Consider the following 10,614-nt stretch of genomic DNA (forward strand, 5'->3'; position numbering starts at 1 on the left):
TTGGAAATTAATCCTCTGTCAGTTGTTTCATTTGCTATTATGTTCTCCCATTCTGGGGGTTGTCTTTTCACCTTGCTTATAGTTTCCTTTGCTGTGCAAAGCTTTTAAGTTTAACCAGGTCCCACTTCTTTACTTTTGCTTTTATTTCTGTTACTCTAGGAGTTGGTTCATAGAAGATCTTGCTTTGATTTATGTCATTGAGTGTTCTGCCTATGTTTTCCTCTAAGAGTTTTATAATTTCTGGTCTTACATTTAGGTCTTTAATCCATTTTGAGTTTATCTTTGTAAATGGTGTTAGGAAGTGTTCTAATTTCATTCTTTAACATGTGGATGTCCAGTTTTCCCAGTACCATTTCTTAAAGTAGCTGTCTTTGCTCCATTGTATATTCTTGCCTCCTTTTTCAAAAATAAGCTACCCATAGGCACATGGGTTTATTTCTGGGCTTTCTATCTTGTTCTATTGGTCTATATTTCTGTTTTTGTGCCAGTACCATACCATCTTGATGACTGTAGCTTTGTAGTATAATCTGAAGTCAGGAAGGTTGATTCCTCCAACTCCATTCTTCTTTGTCAAGACTGCTTTAGCTACTCAGGGTCTTTTGTGTTTCCATATGAATTGTGAAATTTTTTGTTCTAGATCTGTGAAAAGTGTCATTCGTAATTTGATAGGGATTGCATTAAATCTGTAGATTGCATTTGGTAATATAGTCATTTTCACAATACTGATTCTTCCTAACCAGGAACATGGAATATCTCTCCGTCTGTTTATGTCATCTTTGATTTCTTTCATTCAGTTCAGTTCAGTTCAGTTGTTCAGTCATGTCCAACTCTTTGCAACCCCATTATCACAGCATGCCAAGCCTCCCTGTCCATCACCAACTCCCAGAGTTCACTCAAACTCATGTCCATCAAGTCGGTGATGCCATCCATCCATCTCACCCTCTGTCGTCCCCTTCTCCTCCTGCCCCCAATCCCTCCCAGCATCAGAGTCTTTTCCAATGAGTCAGCATGAGTCACTTCACATGAGTTGGCCAAAGTATTGGAGTTTCAGCTTCAGTATTAGACCTTCCAATGATCACCCAGGACTGATCTCCTTTAGAATGGACTGGTTGGATCTCCTTGCAGTCCAAGGAACTCTCAAGAGTCTTCCCCAACACCACAGTTCAAAAGCATCAATTCTTTGGCACTCAGCTTTCTTCACAGTCCAACTCTCACATCCATACATGACCACAGGAAAAACCATAGCCTTGACTAGACAAACCTTTGTTGCAAAGTAATGTCTCTGCTTTTGAATATGCTATCTAGGTTGGTCATAACTTTCCTTCCAAGGAGTAAGCGTCTTTTAATTTCATGGCTGCAGTCACTATCTGCAGTGATTTTGGAGCCCCAAAAAATAAAGTCTGACACTGTTTCCACTGTTTCCCCATCTATCTGCCATGAAGTGATGGGACCAGATGCCACGATCTTCATTTTCTGAATGTTGAGCTTTAAGCCAACTTTTTCACTCTCCTCTTTCACTTTCATCAAGAGGCTTTTTAGGTCCTCTTCACTTTCTGCCATAAGGGTGGTGTTAATTGCATATCTGAGGTTATTGATATTTCTCCTGGCCATCTTGATTCCAGCTTGTGCTTCTTCCAGCCCAGCATTTCTCATGATGTACTCTGCATATAAGTTAAATAAGCATGGTGACAATATACAGCCTTGACGTACTCCCTTTCCTATTTGGAACGAGTCTGTTGTTCCATGTCCTGTTCTAACTGTTGCTTCCTGACTTGCATATAGGTTTCTCAAGAGGCAGGTCGGGTGGTCTGGTATTCCCATCTCTTTCAGAATTTTCCACAGTTTATTGTGATCCACACAGTCAAAGGCTTTGGCATAGTCAATAAAGCAGAAATAGATATTTTTCTGGAACTCTTTCTTTTTTGATGATCCAGTGGATGTTGGCAATTTTATCTCTGGTTCCTCTGCCCTTTCTAAAACCAGCTTGAACATCTGGAAGTTCATGGTTCACATACTGCTGAAGCCTGGCTTGGAGAATTTTGAGCATTTCTTTACTAGCGTGTGAGATGAGCGCAATTGTGTGGTAGTCTGAGCATTCCTTGGCATTGCCTTTGTTTGGGACTAGAATGAAAACTGACATTTTCCAGTCCTGTGGCCACTGCTGAGTTTTCCAAATTTGCTGACATATTGAGTGCAGCACTTTCACAGCGTCATCTTTCAGGATTTGAAAGAGCTCAACTGGAATTCCATCACCTTCACTAGCTTTGTTCATAGTGATGCTTCCTAAGGCCCACTTGACTTCACATTCCAGGATGTCTGGCTCTAGGTGAGTGATCACACCATCGTGATTATCTGGATCATGAAGTTCTTTTTTGTACAGTTCTTCTGTGTATTCTTGCCACCTCTTCTTAATATCTTCTGCTTCTGTTAGGTCCCTACCATTTCTGTCCTTTATTGTGCCCGTCTGTGCATGAAATGTTCCCTTGGTATCTCTGATTTTCTTGAAGAGATCTCTAGTCTTTCCCATTCTGTTGTTTTCCTCTATTTCTTTCATTAGTGTCTAATAATTTTCTGTGTACAGTTCTTTTGTCTCCTTAGGTAAGTTTATTCCTAGATATTTTATTCTTTTTGTTGAAAAGGTGAATGGGATTGATTCCATAATTTCTCTTTCTGATTTTTCATTGTTAGTATATAGAAATGTAAGTGATTTCTGTGTATTGATTTTGTATCCTGCAACATTGTTAAATTCACTGATGAGCTTTAATAATTTTCTGATACTATCTTTAGGGTTTTCTAGGTACAATATCATGCCCTCTGCAGACAGTGAGAGCTTTACTTGTTTTCTGAATTGGATTCCTTTTATTTCTTTTTCTTCTCTGATTGTTGTAGCTAGGACTTCCAGAACTATGTTGAATAATAGTGGTAAAAGTGTACACTCTGGTCTTGTTCCTGATCTTAGGAGGAATGCTTTTAGTTTTTTACCTTTGAGAATAATGTTTGCTGTAGGCTTATCATATATGGCCTTTACTATGCTCAGGTAACTTCCTTCTATGTACATTTTTTGAACAGTTTTAATCATAAATAGGTGCTGAATTTTGTAAAAGCTTTTTCTGCATCTATTGAGATTATCATATGGTTTTTAATCTTTCAATTTGTTAATATTGTGAATCACATTGTTTGATATTTGTATATTAAAGAATCCTTGCATCCCTGGAATAAACCTAACTTGAACATGGTGTATGAGCTTTTTGATGTGTTGCTGAATTCTGTTTGCTAAAATTGTGTTGAGGATTTTTGCATCTATATTCATCAGTAATATTGGCCTGTAGTTTTCTTTTTGTGCATTGTCTTTGTTTTTCATATCAAGGTGATGGTGGCCTCGTAGAATGAGTTTGGAAGTGTTCCTTCCTCTGCAAATTTTAGAAAGAATTTTAGAAGGATAGGCATTAGCTTTTCTATAAATGTTTGATAGAATTCTCCTGTGAAGCCATTTGGTCCTGGGCTTTTGTTTTTTGAGAGATTTTTTATCACAGCTTCAATTTCAGTGCTTGTAATTAGGTTCTTCATAATTTCTATTTCTTCCCGATTCAGTCTTGGAAGATTGAACTTTTCTAAGAATCTGTCCATTTCTTCCAGGTTATCCATGTTATGGCCATATAGTTGTTCATGAGAGTCTCTTCTAATCCTTTGTATTTCTGCATTGTCTGTTGTAACTTCTCCTCCTTCATTTCTAATTTTGTTTATTTGATTCTTCTCTTTTTTTCTTGATGATTCTGGCTAAAGGCTTGTCAATTTTTTTTATCTTCTCAAAGAACCAGGTTTAGTTTTATTAATCTTTACTATTGTTTATTTCTTTTTTGTTTATTTCTGCTCAGATCCTTTTTGTTCTTTTTCCAGTTGTTTTAGTTTAAAGCTAGGTTGTCTATTCGATGTTTTTCTTGTTTCTTGAGGTAGTATTGTATTGCTATAAACTTCCCTCTGAGAACTGCTTTTGCTGCATCCCATAGGTTTTGAGTTGTGTTTTCATTATCATTTGTTTCTAGAAATATTTTGATTTCCCTTTTGATTTCTTCAGTTACCTGTTGGTTATTTAGAAATGTGTTGTTTAATCTCCATGTGCTTGTGTTTCTCACAGTTGTTTTTCTTGTAATTGATATCCAGTCTCATAGTGTTGTGGTTGGAGAAGTTGCTCGATATGATTTCAGTTTTCTTAAATTTATGGAGGCTTGATCTATGACCCCAGATATAGTCTATCCTGGAGAATGTTCCATGTGCACTTGAGAAGAAGGTGTATTCTTCTGCATTTGGATGGAATGTCCTGAAGATATCAATGAAATCCACCTCATCTAATATCATTTAAGACTTGTGTTTAATTATTAATTTTCTGTTTTGATGATCTGTCCATTGGTATGAGTGGGGTGTTAAAGTCTCTTACTATTATTGTGTTACTGTAAGCTTCTCCTTTCATGTCTGTTAGTGTTTGTCTTATGTATTGAGATGCTCCTATGTTGGATGCATAGATATTTACAATTTTTATACCTTCCTCTTGGATTGATCCCTTATTTATTATGTAGTGTCCTTATCTCTTGTAATCTTCTTTATTTTAAGGTCTATTTTGTCTGATATGAGGATTGCTACTCCAGCTTTCTTTTGCTTCCCATTTGCATGGAATACATTTTTCCATCCTCTCACTTTCAGTCTATATGTGTCCTGAGGTCTGAAGTGAGTTTCTTGTAGACAGCATATATATGGGTCTTGTTTTTGTATCCATTCAGCCAGTCTGTGTCTTTTGGTTTCAACATTTAATCCATTTACATTTAAAGTAATTATTGATATGTATGTTCCTTTTGCCATTTTCTTAATTGTTTGGGGTTGATTTTGTAGATCTTTTTCCTTCCCTGTATTTCTTGACTATTTAAGTCCCTTTAATATTTGTTGTAAAGCTGGTTTGGTGGCACTGAATTCTCTTAACTTTTGTTTTTCTGAAAAGCTTTTCATTTATCCATCAATTCTGAATGAGATCCTTGCCAGGTACAGTAATCTTGGCTGTAGAGTTTTCCCTTTCAGTACTTTAAATATATCCTGCCATTCCCTTCTGGCCTGCAGAGTTTCTGCTGAAAGATCAGCTATTAATCATATGGCGTTCCCTTGTATGTTACTTGTTGCTTTTCCCTTGCTGCTTTTAATATTCATCCTTTGTGTTTAGTCTTGATTAGTCTTGATTAGCTTAATTTGATTAGTATATGTCTTGGTGTGTTTCTCCTTGGGTTTATCCTGTATGGAACTCTTTGCACCTCTCAGACTTGATTGAGTATTTCCTTTTCCCTGTTGGGGAAATTTTCAACTATAATCTCTTCAAAAATTTTCTCATACCCTTTCTTTTTCTCTTCTTCTTCTGGGACCCCTAAAATTCAAATGTTGGTGTGTTTGATATTGTTCCAGAGATCTCTGAGACTATCCACAGTTCTTTTCATTCTTTCTACTTTATTCTGCTCTTCAGAAGTTATTTCCACCATTTTATCTTCCAGCTCACTGATTCAGTCTTCTGCTTCAGTTATTCTTCTATTGATTCCTTCCAGAGTATTTTTTATTTCAGTCATTGTGTTGTTTGTCTCTGTATGTTTATTCTTTAATTCTTCTAGGTCTTTGTTAATTGATTCTTGCATTTTCTCCATTTTGTTTTCAAGGTTTTTGATCATCTTTATCATTATTCTGAATTATTTTTCAGGTAGTTTGCCTATTTCCTCTTCATTTATTTTGACTTCTGTGTTTCGAGTTTGTTCCTTCATTTGTGTAGTATTTCTCTGCCTTTTCATTATTTTTTTTTTTTAACTTATTGTGTTTGAGGTCTCCTTTTCCCAGGTTTAAAGGTTGATCTGCCTCTTGAGAAATTTGTATGCAGGTCAGGAAGCAACAATTAGAACTGGACATGGAACAACAGGACTGGTTCCAAATAGGAAAAGGAGTACGTCAAAGCTGTATATTGTCACCCTGTTTATTTAACTTATATGCAGAGTAAATCATGAGAAACGCTGGACTGGAAGAAGCACAAGCTGGAATCAAGATTGCTGGGAGAAATATCAATAACCTCAGATATGCAGATGACACCACCTTTATGGCAGAAAGTGAAGAGGAACTAAAAAGCCTCTTGATGAAGGTGAAAGTGGAGAGTGAAAAAGTGGGCTTAAAGCTGAACATTCAGGAAACAAAGATCATGGCATCTGGTCCCATCACTTCATGGGAAATAGATGGGGAAACAGTGGAAACAGTGTCAGACTTGATTTTTCTGGGCTCCAAAATCACTGCAGATGGTGACTGCAGCCATGAAATTAAAAGACGCTTACTCCTTGGAAGGAAAGTTATGACCAACCTAGATAGCATATTCAAAAGCAGAGACATTACTTTGCCAACAAAGGTTTGTCTAGTCAAGGCTATGGTTTTTCCTGTGGTCATGTATGGATGTGAGAGTTGGACTGTGAAGAAGGCTGAGCACCGGAGAATTGATGCTTTTGAACTGTGGTGTTGGAGAAGACTCTTGAGAGTCCCTTGGACTGCAGGGAGATCCAACCAGTCAATTGTGAAGGAGATCAGCCCTGGGATTTCTTTGGAAGGAATAATGCTGAAGCTGAAACTCCAGTACTTTGGCCACCTCATGTGAAGAGTTGACTCATTGGAAAAGACTCTGATGCTGGGTGGGATTGGGGGCAGGAGGAGAAGGGGATGACAGAGGATGAGATGGCTGGATGGCATCACTGACTCGATGGACGTGAGTCTGAGTGAACTCCGGGAGCTGGTGATGGACAGGGAGGCCTGGCGTTCTGCGATTCATGGGGTCGAAAAGAGTCAGACACGACTGAGCGACTGATCTGATCTGATCTGAAGATTGGTCCCGTTGTTTGTGTAAGCTTCATATACGGTGAGATTTGTGCTGGGTTTTTTTGTTTGTTTGTTTTTCCTCTGATGGTCAAGGCTGAGTGAGGTGGTAATCCTGTCCACTGATAATTGCATTTGTATTTTGTTTGTTATTTAGATGAGGCATCCTGCACAGGTGCTACTGGTAGTTGGGTGCTACTGGTGGTTGGGTGGCTGGGTCTTGTATTCAAGTGGTTTCCTTTGTGTGAGTTCTTTCTATTTGATACTCCCTAGGGTTGATACTCCCTAGGGTTAGTTCTGGAGAAGGCAATGGCACCCCACTCCAGTACTCTTGCCTGGAAAATCCAATGGACAGAGGAGCCTGGTAGGTTGAAGTCCATGGGGTCGCTAAGTGTCAGACACGACTGAGTGACTTCACTTTCACTTTTCACTTTCATGCATTGGAGAAGGAAATGCAACCCACTCGGGTGTTCTTGCCTGGAGAATCCCAGGGATGGCAGAGCCTGATGGGCTGCCGTCTATGGGGTCGCACAGAGTCGGACACGACTGAAGTGACTTAGCAGCAGCAAGGTTAGTTCTCTGGTAGTCTAGGGTTTTGGATTCAGTGCTCTCACCCCAAAGGCTCAGGGTTTGATCTCTGGTCAGGAATGAAGATTCCACAAGTGGTTTGTTATGGCATTAAGTGAGATTAAACCAAATATACAAAGTGAGAAACCAAAGATGAATCCCAGACAAATGGCAGTTACAAAATCATGCACATAATAGTTAAAATAATGGACTATATACATATACACTCATAAGCAAAGTCAAATAGTCCAACTAAAATAAAGTACAGCAGATTTACCTGGCAAACAAAGGAAATCAAAAATTATATTTACCAGTTAAGAACAAAACTAACTAAAGCACAAACCAGAATACAAAACTAAAGCAAGGTGCCAAGTGGGGAATAAGGCAATGAAAATAAGAAATATGTTGAGAGGAAAGGAAAGAAAGAAAAGAAAGAAAGATATGCAAAGTTAAATAGAGGTAGATAAGACTTATGTACAATAATGATTAACTGCAAGGGGAAAAGAAGAGTAGGAAAAGAAAACAAAGGAATAAATGTATAAAAAAATAATAGGTTTAAAAAATTTTAAATTTAAATTAAAAAAAGGAAAAAAAAAAGAAAAGTCCACAGAACTGCAAAAGCCCAACATAGAGGCTGAGGTTTATGACAACAATAAAATATGTGATGGAGGGGAAAAAGGCTTAAACACTTAATTAGATTTCATAGTGCCAATAAAATTGACAACTACAACTGAGGGGGATAAAGGGGGAAAAAGGAACAAAATCCAAAAGAATCTGCAGAACAAGTCAAAACATAAGGATAAATGTTTTTGTTGAGTAACTGCTGTCAGAGGCCTTTCCCTCGCTGGGAGTCACAGGCCACCTCACCTCCCTTGGATGCCCTCCAACACTGTGCTGATCTCTGGACCTGCTGTGGGGGAAGCTCAGATTCTAATCTGGTCCTACTCCTCTGTGTTCTTACCTCCAGTGTCCACATCTCAGAACTAGTGCATTTTCTTTGATGGGAACTCTCAATGTCCTTTCATATATTCCATAGCCACAGAGCCTGTCTAGTTGATAGTGTGGATTTAACCTGCAGCATGTACAGCTGGTGGGAAAGTTTTGGGTCTTTTTCATTAGCCACACTGTCCATGGGTTTCAAGTATGGTTTTATTTCCACCTCTGCATGGGGGTTGTCCACTGGGGTTTGCTCCTGAGGCTGCCCTGGAGGACTTGGGTCTGCCCCAGTGAGGGTCAGGTGTGGAGGTGGTGCAGCTGCTTGGGTCACAGGGGTTTTGGCAGCACCGGGAACTCAGGGGAGTTGGCAGGTAGGGCAGCAGGAAATATAGTGCTCTAGAAGGGTATGGCAACCAGTATTGGCCAATATGTTCCAGTATTCTTGCCCAGAGAGCCCCCCTGACAGAGAAGCCTGGCAGGCCACAGTCTACAGGGATGCAACGAGTTGGACACGACCAAAACAACCCTGAGGGCATAGATGCAAGTTTTTTTTGCCTGTGGAAGCTCTGCCCCAGTTCGAGTTAAGCATGAAGGTGGTGCAGCTGCTTGGCTTGCAGGGACCCTGGCAGCACAAAGTATGCAGAGACACAGATTGTCTCTGCTGCAGGAGTTATGGCCCTCTCAGAGTCTTTTTTCGAGCCTCTTGTAGCTGGCGATCAGAAGGCCCCTTTGGCCAGTTTTTCTCTGTAACTCCGCCCATTCAGGCACTTAAGAGGGCTCCCTTGCCTGGGGTCCTTCTCTGTTGTTCAGCACATCAGGCACATAGGGGGGCCCCCCCTGGCTGGGGTCCTACCCTGTAATTCAGTGCATCAGGCGTTTGATGGGCCAGCCTCTCTATTGTTCAGCTGCTGATGCTGGCGTGTGGGGAGAGAGGCTATGGTGATGGCTCCACCCCCTACGTGTGACTCAGCAGTATCGCCTGGCTTCCATGGCTGCCCAGCTTTCCTCCACAGGCATTTCCCACCACTGTCTCCTCCCTCACATCCCCTCGATCCGTCTCTCCACAGTCCGCAGCAGCCCTCACCCTGGGATTGCTCCACAATCCCTAAACTCCAGTTCCCAGCCGCTGCACCTTCCAGGGGATCTGCATCCCTATCTGGAGTATGTATGGCTGGGGCAAGGACTGTCTGATTCTCATTCCATTTAGGCTGCCACAGGTCAGCTCTTTCACTCTCAGCCTTAAATGTTTCTCCTCTGACTCAGGCAATTGTCCCAATGTGCGGATCAGACCCCTGCTTCAGTTCCCCACCCACCGAGGGCAGGTCCAGTCCTTCTAACACTCCTGTTTTTTCCCCTAGTCCTTCCTCGTACTGAGTTTTTCATGGGTCTATATATTCTTCTCGGCTGGTTATGTCCTCCTGTCCACTTGCAGCTGTTCTGCATGCACCTCTGTGTCTGAAGGTATATTCCTGATATATCCATGGAGAGAGATGTACTCCACGTCTACCTATTCCTCTGCCATCTTGTTCTTGCAAACCCAGTTTTTGAACATATACAATAAACTTATACAATCTCCCTCTACTCATTATTTTTACCTCCTAATATTGGAATAAAAATGTTGCCAATGCTTTTCTATGTATCTTTTCCTAATTCCCCAAATATATATTATCCATTTTCCCAGCTAGAGTAAATAATTTTTAACAAGCAAGTTGATAAAACTGACACTTATATATATAATTCTTTCAACACCTAAATTATTGTTCTTAAAAAGCATTTGCAAAAAGTCAGTTTTAATCATCATTCACACCAATTTACAGATTTAAACAGATAAATTGATGTCACCAAGAAAATAATAGATGTCTAGCCCAATAGCAACACTTAAAAATACACATTATATTCAGCAAAATGTTCCTGAGAAAATAAAGACCTAAATGTAGGGCCAAACACTATAAAACTCTTAGAGGAAAACATAGGCAGCACATGCTTTTACATACATAGCAGTAAGATCCTGTTTGATCCATCTCCTAGAGTAATGAAAATAAAAAAACAAAAATAAACAAAGGGGACCTAATTAAACTGAAAAGCTTTTTCACAGCAAAGGAAGCCATAAACAAGGTGAAAAGACAACCCTCAGAATGGGAGAAAATATTTACAAATGAGGAAACTGACAAAGGATTAATCTCCAAAATATACAAGCAGCTCATCATGAAGCTCAATATTGAAAAAACAAACAACACA

The sequence above is a fragment of the Bubalus bubalis genome, chromosome 22 (genome assembly GCF_019923935.1).
Source record: "Bubalus bubalis isolate 160015118507 breed Murrah chromosome 22, NDDB_SH_1, whole genome shotgun sequence".
Lineage (NCBI taxonomy): Eukaryota > Metazoa > Chordata > Mammalia > Artiodactyla > Bovidae > Bubalus > Bubalus bubalis.